General features: G+C 38.7%; 1 non-coding gene across 1 annotated transcript; it reads right to left on the bottom strand.

Moving 5' to 3' along the window:
* Positions 1–9,186: 9,186 nt before the first annotated feature.
* LOC141603716 (small nucleolar RNA R71) lies at positions 9,187–9,295 on the bottom strand. The gene has a single exon (XR_012525574.1). It is a non-coding gene; the product is annotated as a small nucleolar RNA R71 (small nucleolar RNA).
* Between the last annotated feature and the right edge of the window lie 2,404 nt (positions 9,296–11,699).

Below are 11,699 nucleotides of genomic sequence, written 5' to 3'. Positions count from 1 at the left end.
TTCACCTACTTCTTTTAAATATGTTTTTTGTTCATGAAGGATGGATTTTGTTTTTAAATTTAACCAGGTTGAAATATTTGGTAGTTTTCTTGTCGAGAAAGGGTTTGAAAGAGGCAGCGAGGTCTGCAATTTCAAATTTGTAGATGTGGCTTTTGGGTGGAAATCGGAAGGTGCTCAAAACTTGGGTTGTGGTGTTTTTATCATGAATCATATGATGTTTTATGTTGGGAAGTTGTTTACATCGGAGTTGCATGATCCATTGAAAAGGATTATTTATAGAGCTGAGATAGCTGCCATCTTGGTTTTAGCTGATATCAACCAAGAGAGGGAAAAGTTGTTCCCTTTAGTCGAGGCATTTACAAAGGTAAAGGCACCTTTGCTGCCTGTTTTGGTTGAGAAGTGTAAGCTAGCTGAGTTAGAAGGTATGAGATCTGAAGTAGAGGCTTTGGAGGCTTCTAGGATTATGGCAGAGAAACTGGATGATGGTGTAGGTACTCTGGTGCCTGGAAAAAAGGTGATGCCCGATACACCTATGAGCGCTGAGATGATTAGATCAGCCCGAGGTAATTTTAGGAGACCGAACTCTGATGGTCTTGGCTGCTCAATAAACTGTGGCAAGGCAGATACAACTCTTGTTGTAGTGTCCAAAGTTATGAGGGCTAACAGCGGATATACACGTGCTATGCCAAGCGTGAAGAAACAAGTTAATGATTATTGTTTCTTGGATGATTACAATCTTGCAATTGAGTATGTTCTATTTTTCAAACTCAGTTTGTTCTTGTTTTGTTGTTTTAGTACATAATTTTTTTAAAAACATGGTAACATTATACTCCAGTTATTTTTAAGATTACTAAGTTTTTTTTACTGTAATGCAGTTATTGTGTACATTAGTTGTGATATGAAAACAATCTCTGATGGAGCAGCTATTTTAATACTGTATTGCAGTTATTGTATTATACAAATTCAATTATTCTATCTTTTTACAAATTCAGTTGTTGTAACATTACAACTCGATTATTGTATTACTTTAACCTAGTTATTATATTATGAAAACTCAGTTATTGTATCTAGTAGTGACTTATTTTATATTTTTTTATAAATGAAAACACAGTTATTCTATACATTAGTTGTATTTTAATATTACTAAGCTTTTTTTAATCCTTGCAGTGAGCTTTTGTTTTCTGCGGAAAATGCTATCTTGGATAGGTATGATATTCGTTCTACAAAGCTTGAAAATTATACTGAGTTGCGCATAATAGCCGCCTGGTCAGTTGTGTTGAATTACATGGAGGTTAAAGAGAAAGAAGGGCCAATGATAATGTTCCTTCGGACACAACGTATGATATTATTTGTTTTTCATTGTGCAGTTATTATATAATGTTTTATCATTGATTTCTTCAATTTTATTCACTTTGATGGTATTATAGGGAATCTTTGAAAACATGATGGAATAAAGAGGGGTGGTGATGTCCCACCTGACAGCCAGAAAGAAAAGGTTGTGCGGTTTTGGAGCTATTTTGTAGGTGAAAACGTTATAAACTCTGAGATCAATGTGGACCTTGTCTTCATCCTGTTATCCTTAGATAAGCACTACTTTTGTGTTTGTGTGAACTTTATGAACAAGACGGTTGATGTGCTGGACCATAGGTTGCATGAAGATTGGGAAAAATCTGATATTTACAGACTTGCAAAGATTGCAGTACGTTTGTCTAAATCCTAACTATGTACAATTGATCAGTCATTCTAATGTCAAAACACAATTATTATATTGTTATAACACAGTTATTGTATTGTTTTAAACCAGTTAGTGTATATTCTGGTATTCTAATCCCTTTTTTGTTTGTACATGCTGTAGGTTGATTGTTTTTCTGACTTTTTGGATACAAGGAAAACAAAGGGTTCTCATTAAAACATTTACATTCGTTAATGTTAATTTTGAATGGAAAACGAATCTCAAGACTGATAAGGAATCGGGATTTTTTTACCATGTTTCACATGCTCACATATGAAGGGAAGCACAAGAAGGGATTGTATTCAATTAAGAACAAAGTTGAGAGGATTCCTATATGGATTGAGATGGTGGCTATTTTATTGATGTCTGATGTCAACGAGTCAAGAGCGTCTCTTTTGGAACAAGTGCTAATTTTGAGGAAGAGCATATTTGAAGTAGAGAAAGATCTTTAAAAGATAGAAGAGCTGTAACACCCCGTGAGGTTATGAGATTGAGTTGTCCCACATCGGAAAAATATGAGGATTGTGATATGTTTATAAGGGCTTCCACCCACCACTTAGTAACAAGGCCTTATACTTTTGGGCTTAAGTGAGGACAAAACGGGCTCATAGGTGAACAACTCATCTTTAGGTGGGGTGTATTACGACGGTGGTGGGTCGGGTTGTTATAAATGGTATCAGAGCAACCCTGCGACCGTGTGGTGACCCGGGTCACCCACCTAGCGGGGGAGGATTCTGGGCTTGGCTGCGGTCAGCTTCCAGGCACAACAAGGACGTTGTGTTATTTAAGTGGGGGAGTTTGTAACACCCCGTGAGGTTATGAGATTGAGTTGTCCCACATCGGGAAAATATGAGGATTGTGATATGTTTATAAGGGCTTCCACCCACCACTTAGTAACAAGGCCTTGTACTCGAGTTGGGAATTGTGTGCATAGATGTGTATGATAAATAAGTTCACAATGATTGCGATGAAGTCTATGGTAATGTCTAGTGAGTGCAAGTAGTGACTATGAACTGTGAAGATGTGTGAATTTGTCGAAAGTCTGTGTGGATGTGATAAGAATGGTGGAGGTACTAATAGTTGCATGTGAAAGTTGGATAATGTGATGATAATAACGAGTTGTGAGTCGAGTCTTTATATGCGTTCTAATTAGTATAAGATGGTAAGTAATGTTTGGGAATACAATGGATGAATGTTGGTGAGTACTTATGTGATATGGCATAAATATGTTGGGTATTTGGTTAATGAATTATCGTGACATGTTTGAAATTTGTATGGAACTTGAGTAAGATATGATAGTTATTACTAGATGGATGCTTAGTGTAGTGTAAACATAAGTCGAATATTTGGATTTGCAAATGCGTAAGTAAATGGGAAGTAATGTGTTGAATGTATATGTGTATAAGTTGACATTATAGCGAATTGTCTTGCATAATGGTTATTATAGGATGGAATGATATGTGTAAAGTTCGGATGAAATAGTTATGTTACATTTGAGTAGTAATAATGTGTCGTGATTGGATGAAATAATCTGTGACGATTTCCAAATATACTTGGGAATCTGATGTGACTCATATTTGAGCACATTTAGTCCCCGAATTAACCTCGTTCCCATGCTTTCTAGCACATATTTGGGTCATTTCTTATCTTTAATTTCCCATTTTGCATATTCTTAGAGGTTTTGTGTCCTTGGTAGGAGAGGATTGCTAACCTTGCATTTATGAGGCGAAATGGAGCTAAATGGATCGCATCTAATGACCAAGCATCAAAGAGAAGACAAACACTAGAGGCCTAAGTAGATAAATAAAGTGAAATAGGAAATGATGAAAAGATCCTCGTATCCCCAACACGATCCTTGCTGATTGTTAAGGAGCCAAACAAGAGAACAACTCTGTCCAACGATCCGAGCAGCCCGAGCTCAGGACGAGTGGACCAAAGCATGATCCAAGCGTACCAAAGTGTCAGGACCCGAGCGGCTTGATCCCAGGACGAGCGGATTGAAGAGCCTCAGAACGAGCGTCTCCCCTGTGATCCGAGCGGATCCACTTACAGAACAGGTCGTGCCTCAGCACAGGATGAGCTGATCCTGGTGGGACTAGTAAAGACGATCCGCGCATGTCCCTCGGAAGTTGCATTTCCTCAAGTTTTCTTAGGGTCTTAATAGTCATTTAAGCCCTTAGTAACCCTAATCCTTGTACTTAATTTTAGTATAAATACCCCATTGTACTACCTAGATTATTATCAAGTTTTTAATCATCTCTTAATATCATCTGAATTTAGTCTTCATTTATGTTGTAATACATTTCTCAATATTAATCACATCTTAATCTTTCATTAATCTCTCAACGGTTCTTCCCTTTTATTTGGGTAATTAGAAGATTATTTAGGTTTATTTGGAGGTTTGACAACCTTCCATCAATCATCAAGTACTTCTATTATTCTTTACTTTATTATTTGGATCATCTCCATAGGTATAATTTATTTTTACCCTTGTTTAATTATTGTTAATCACTTTCATTTATTCATCATGTTTTGCCTTGTTAGTATGATTGACAACCTTATTAGCATGCTGAACTTGATCATGAGTGAGTAGTTCTTTAGCTAGGGTTAATGGGGAATTAGGGGAAGCAAACATGGGAATTAATCTATGCTTAATCTAATATGTTTTCATAATTAATTTGCTTGCTTGTTGTGATTTCAACCTATGCACATGTTATGTTTGATGAAATGCGAGCCTATGAATCCTTCCATTTTTTTACCATCCCTTATCTTTTCAATGAGGCTTGTAAGACATAAACCAACTCGAGCCTCATTAAACCTGTTAGGTTCATATACCTTTTATTAGACATTTCTAATATGTAATAATTAACATTTTAACTAGGTGATTTAAGATCTAGTGCATGCATAACTAAAATAAGAGATAAAAATAATGTTCCTTACATTATAAATGGTTCGAAATTTATGGGCACAAATAAGGTAACCTTCCTTATTTGTTCTTGAGCTTAAATGTTATGGATGATCCTCCAAACATCTCAGGTGTAGAGATTCTCCTCTTGTTGCACCCAAAACAAAACCCTTAATACTAATATACTAATTAACTAGATTAATATTTATGGACAAGAGTTGGTCATCACACATCCAATCAAACAGATTCATATTCTCAACAAACAACTAGTTAGTGGTTAAGTCGAGATCGATCCATGGGACGGTGTGCTTTGAGTTCTAAGTCTATCTATCTCAATTTATGCTAGTGTCACAATTGATGGGGTTTGTAGTTGTGTTCTAAACTAATGAAACTAATAAAGTAAAAAGAGGTGTAAGCAAGTATTAAAGAGTACTAGGATGTCATGGGGTCATAGGGGATTCATGGTGTTGATCATACAAACATGTTTACAAAGTTGCAAGCAATTAATGTTGTGGAGGAACCGAGTTGGTTTATGTCTTACGGTTCATAGGAAGAGTTGGGTCCTGGAGCCGAATCGATTAGATTGTACAACACCTACAAGTCGACTTACTTTCCTCCTATTCAACTTTTATGCATGGTCTAACAAGACTCGAGTTGGTTTATATCATACAAGTCTTGTTGAGAAGGTAAGAGATGGGTAAAATGCAAGGATTCATAGGCTTAGCATTTCATCAAACATAACATGTGCATAGGTTAACATCACAACAAGCAAGCAATTTAATTATGAAAACATATTAGATTAAGCATGAATCATTCCTCATGTTGGTTTCCCCTAATTACCCATTAATCCTAGCTAAAAGACTACTCACTCATTATCAAGTTTAACATGCTAACAAGGTTGTCAATCATATTAACAAGGCAAAACATGATGAACAAGTAAGAAAGATTAACAATAATTAAAACAAGGATTAAGAGAATTATACCTATGGAGATTCCAAAATAATAATGCAAAGAATAATAGAAGTACTTGATGATTGATGGAAGGTTGTCAATCTCCCAATAAACCCAAATGATCTTCTAATTACCCAATAATAAACTTGAATTACTCAATAATAAACTTGAACAATAATTAAGGAAAGATTAATGTGTAATTTTTGTGGAAAGATTAAAGGATAATCTATTCTAATCTACTCCTAATCTAATCTAAGGAAAGTTGATTTAATCTAAGAAAACTTGATTAACAGACCTTGCCTCCATAAGAGGGCTTGGTCCTTTGATTATTACAAATGGAGTATATATAGTAGTACATCATTAGGTTAAGCAAGGGTAGATAAGTAAATAACAATGCTAATTGTTGAGTTGAGGAAATGCTCCTCTTGAAGGGAGATGCTAGTCTCCTTTTTGGTGGTCTCCAGAAAATATGCTCATCCTGAGCGTCTAGGCCGAGGAACGGTTGGCACTGGAGAGGAATCCGAGCGGATTGGTCTCGGGACGCTCGGATCACAAGGCCTCAAGACGAGCATCATGAGCACGGGACGCTCGGATCACAAGGCTTCAATTCGAGCGTCCTGGAGGGGGGGACGAGCGTCTTGTCTCAGCGGACGAGCGTCTTGAGTCTCGGGACGAGCGGATTGGCGGACAGCTTCTCTGTTTGAGCTCGGATTGTAAAACGGACGTCGTTTTCTCATCCGGACTCCTATTGGAGTGATTCAAAAGCCTAGATCACTTGAATTTTCGATGCCGTTTCATCTAGCATACTTTCAGAGCCAAAGGAGCAACCTTTTTTTTGTTTCCGAGCAATTTCTTCTTGCAATGACTTCCTTCTCGTCATCCTTGCTCTTAAGCCTATGATCCTTCTATATACTCTTTATTCCTACATCCTTGGTCATCATTCTTGCCTTCCTCTTCATACTAGTCCATCCAATATCATCAAAAAGCTTCCAAATATGCACGAGAGACGGGAATTTCCGCCTAATTATCTTCCTTCTTACAAAACATACGAAATGCACTAGGAAAGCAAAATAGAAAGCATCTGACGGATAAAATGGCTATGGAATGTTATAATAGTATGCAAAATAGGCTCAATTAGGGGTCTAAATGTGCGCAAATAATATTCACATCAAATATCCCCAAACCGAACATTTACTCTTCCCGAGTAAATAGGTGAATAGAACTAGACCTTTATTTAAACTATCCTACTAATACAACCGATGTGAGACAATTAGTGGGCCTCACTCCACCCCTTCAACTCACAACAAGACATGCATGAGGTAGGGTGCCTTCTTGCAAGGCAAGGTGGGGCTTGCCAAAATGGCGATACATCTAAGCATTATGCACACAAAACAAGTAATGGATGCATCTACAAAAATGAATAGCCACTTTCCTCATCTAAGTGGCGGAAATTATCTACAAGGGAAGCAATCTAAGGGTACACATTCCATTATAGATACGGTTTCTTCAAAATACTAAGCCTAGAAGGATACCAATAAATCACCTCCAAGTTGTGTCAAGCTAGGGTACCTTTATCCTCAATCATTAAATGCTTTCGTCAAGAGTAGACTCCCTATGGTGTTAGAAACACTGGAAGATCGCGGAATTCCCTTTCTTGCCTAGACAAGAAGAAGGGTCGTCCCCTCTCTACCATGCACAAAAGTGGATACGATGGAAAAGGGATTAATAGAACTTGAGTTTCATGTGGGAGTTTGCTTTGTTGTTGTTTTTTGATACGTGCATATTCTATACACTTTATCTGGGGTTTTGGCACGTATTTCCATGCATAACTGATAGCTTAAGGCTACTATTTATCCCGAAACGGTTTACTTTGCATTTTCTATGATTTATTGTAGGAATGCGTGGAAGTAGGCTAAATCAAGCCAAGTTTGTCCTCCGGAAGCAAGTTCAAGGAAGCCAAGAGAAAGGAAAGTTCATTCACTCACCTTGGGATGCGTGCAAGGAGTGAAGAGTTGATTGGAAGCAACAAGGAGCCACTTTGCACAAGATTTTCGGATCGATCGACTAAGACTTTGATCGATCGACCACCGGAGCTCAGACGAAGCTCTTTGTTCGCATGTTCGATCGATCGACCGTCTCGACGGTCGATCGACCTGATTTCGAGCTGACGTTTAATTTTCCGTGTTAGACTTTTAAAAGCCCAACTTGTAATTAACTTTCAGTATCTTTTTATCAGTAGAACGCAACAACTTTTAGGTTATGTTTTTTATTCTGGAAAAAACTGAGTTTTCAGATCTAGCTTGAGACGGAAACCTTTGATTGGAATGCTTTGTTCTTGATATTCAATTAGTAAGCCTTTTATGCAATTCTTCTTTTTCTTATTTTTGCTTGTTAATTTAATTCTTGTTTCATCAATTAATTTCAGTAATTGAATTTCTCTCCTTTGTTCTAGTTAGATTCCATCATGTTGAATTTGTCTTTATTTATTAATTTCGCAATTAGTGTAGTCATGATTATGCGTAGGTAATTCTTTGATTGGGAATAAGGTGAGCCATGGTATTAAATTAGGATAGTTGTGTAGCATGAGTTCTTCCGTATTGGTCTTGTTATCTTTTGATGGATTTCTTTGCTAGGTCGAAAGATTGGTAATTTGATTTATCGCTAGATTTTGAATTTCTCTTGAGTGAAAACTTTGATAAATTCTAGGGAATTATTAGACCGTGAGGTTATTTGAGCTTTGATCGAAAGACTAGCTTATTTTCCCTGAGACCGTATCATGAGGTCTCTGCTGCTTGACTGACCTGTTATTTGCCATGGTGAACCGAAATTCCCGATCCTCTTTTTATCTTGTTAAGAATATTCATTTTAGCAATTAGCCAGTTAATCAATCATTTTCAAAACCCTCAGTTTATCGTTACTTTATAGACTGAAAAATAGCAAACAAAATCAACCTTGTCTCTCTGTGGTTCGACCCTTACTATCACTATCTATAGTTTTAGTTTGGAACTATAAATTTAATTTTGGTACTAAACGACGGTATCAAATTTTGGCGCCGTTGCCGGGGAGGCGGTGTAATTCTGTTTGCTTTATTTTAGTTTATTTTTCTTGTCTCAAGGAACTTTTGTTCCTTGAGGCCGTTGCTTACCTTTGCTTCTAGTTTTGCTTTTGCACAGTTAGAAGACAGGTTTTTGAGAGGAAGACTTGAGTACTCTCATTTTGGAAGTTATGGCTACGATATATGATAATTTCCAGCCAAAGGAGCACCACCTTCCTAAGGGGCAACAGTTACCTACCCCTTCTACCGGTAAATTCGAGTTTCGTTCCTCTTATATTGATTTAGTGGAACGGAATCAGTTCGCGGGTCTCCCAGATGAAGACCCCTTGAAACATATGGAAATTTTCACGGACTATTGCTGTTCAATACCTATACCGGAGGGGGTAACTCAAGATGAAGTAAAGGGGTTCATGTTCTTATACTCCTTGAAGGATTCGGCGCGAGATTGGTATCGCTACCTCGATAGAGTAGCAGCTGGAGTCACTGATTGGACATCTTTAGCACTAGCCTTCTATAAGAAGTACTTCCCGCTTTCGAAGACTGATGCCTTGAAGAGTAAAATCACGAGTTTTCAGCAAGGAGCCGACGAAGATTTTTGTGAAGCATGGGGACGTTTCAAAAGTTTGGTCCGAGCTGTCCCTCATCATGGTTTCCAGCAATGGTATCTTTGCAATCTATTTTACAATACTTTATATGATGATTACAAGGTCATCTTGGATGCAGCTGCTAATGGCAGGTTTCAAATAATACCGGTCAAAGTAAAGGTTGGAACACCATTGAGGAGATGGCAGTCCATAAAGCTGAGTTTGGAAGTTCACGTGGTAAGTCACGAAAGCAAAGTGAAGACATGACTGCTGTTGTGACACTTATAACTTCCATTTCTACCCGTCTCGAGAAACTCGAGACTTCTGAAGCTTCCAAGGGGAAAGTCGAAGTTCCTATTCAACACTCAGATGAGATCGAGAAGTTAAAAGCGATGGTCCAACTCCTTTTGGTTCAAGTGGCGAATATGGAAACAGCCGGGATTGAGTCCTCACGGAATTTTGTGAAACAATTGGAGAATATGGAGGCTAGGCAAGCCGCTAATTCTTCAATTAAATGTGAAGGGCCAGTTGAGACGATCAATGCCATCAATCTCAGAAGTGGCCTTTCTTATGAAAGTCCCGACAAGCCAAAGGAAGACTCGGGAAATGATGAAGAAGCTCGTTTGAATTCTGATGCAAAAACGAGTCGAATGCGATAATTCAGTCGATCGACCGCATTCCCGATCGATCGATCAATCGTTGACGAAATAGTTTCGGTCGAAACTATTCACACCAAAGACATCCAAGTCGATCGACCAACACCTTGATCGATCGATCAAAACACTGATTTAAGCTAATTCTGGACAGGAACTATTCACGCCCAGCTTACTTGGTCGATCGACTACCCATACCAGTCGATCGACTGGATCTCCAGAGCAGGATGCAAATCCGTCAACTAGTTTGCAAGATTCATCACTCATTGATGATTTGACGGGGGTTTTAAACCTACGGAAGCCGAAGGTTACTGATCCTACGGCCAGTGTTGCAGTCCCGTATCCGGAGCGTTTGAAGGCTACCAAGCTGGAGCGTAAGTTTGGTAAGTTTCTGGAGATGGTCCAGAATCTCGAGGTAACGGTTCCTTTCACTGATTTAATTACCCAGGTACCCTCTTACGCGAAATTTAAGAAAGATATTTTGAAGCGTAAGAGAAATTTTCGTGATGATGGTAGTGTTGCGTTTGTGGAGGAATGTAATGTTCTTTCACAAGTTAATGTGCCACCTAAATTAAAGGACCCGGGTAGTTTTTCAATTCCTTGCACTATAGGTAACCACGTAATTGGAAAGGCCCTTTATGACTTAGGGGCCAGCGTTAGTGTCATGCCGTATTCTGTTTGCGAAAGGTTAAACATTGGTAGACTTAAGGTGACCGATATTACCGTTCAAATGGCAAATAGATCGACTCAGAGACCTATAGGTGTTCTAGAGGATGTACCCGTTCGAGTGGGTAAGTTTTTCATTCCTGTCGATTTCGTTGTTTTGGACATTGCAGAGGATAGTCAGATACCTATCATTTTAGGCAGACCGTTCTTACACACTGGAATTTGTGAAAGATGTCAAACGCGGAACCATCACCTTAGAGGTAGGGGATGACACCATTGAGTTCAGTCTTGCTCACAAGGCAACTGAACCTGCTTATGAAGATACGTGTTATTCCATTGATATTGTTGACAGGGTTGTTACTTGTAATTGGAGGGAATCCTTAGCCAAGGATCCCTTAGCTGATCTAACCCATTCAGATGAGTGTGCAGGTAATACAGTGGAGAATGCTGAGGAGCCAGATGCTTTGGTTGCCTCAATGGAGAGCTACGAGCTCAATGAAGAAGAGGATGAGATGCTTTTGAGCCTGGCCAACGATAACTTGGTGAACACTTGCTACACCATTGAAGCTGATTCCGTCTATCCTTGTGGAGGTAAAGGTGCCAGAGCGTAAGCCACTTCCCCCTAATCTTAAGTATGTTTTTCTAGATGATACGGAGCAGTACCCAGCTATTGTTAGCTCTAAGCTTAACGATGACCAGCTGTCTGCTTTGATGTGTGTACTTAAGAAAAACAGGAAGGCTTTGGGTTACTCTTTGGATGACATTAAGGGCATCGGCCACGATGTCCGTATGCACGAATAGAGTTGGAAGAAGGCCACAAGCCTTATAGACAGGGTCAACGCAAGTTGAACCCAAAGATGCAGGAAGTTGTTATGGCTGAGGTGATGAAACTACTTGATGCAGGTATTATTTATACAGTTGGAAACTCCAAGTGGGTTAGCCCAGTTCAGGTAGTCCCGAAGAAAGGAGGGACTACCGTGGTTAAAAATGATAAAAATGAATTAATACCAACTCGAGTAGTGACAGGGTGGCGGATGTGCATTGATTATAGACAGTTAAATGCCGCCACCAAGAAAGACCATTTCCCCCTCCCTTTTGTTGACCAAATGACTGAAAGACTTGCTTCTAAAAATTTTTTCTGTTTTCTAGACGG

The sequence above is a fragment of the Silene latifolia genome, chromosome 9, assembly GCF_048544455.1.
Source record: "Silene latifolia isolate original U9 population chromosome 9, ASM4854445v1, whole genome shotgun sequence".
Lineage (NCBI taxonomy): Eukaryota > Viridiplantae > Streptophyta > Magnoliopsida > Caryophyllales > Caryophyllaceae > Silene > Silene latifolia.
The sequence above is the reverse complement of the archived record's forward strand: the minus strand, read 5'-3'. Positions and strand labels throughout refer to the sequence as shown.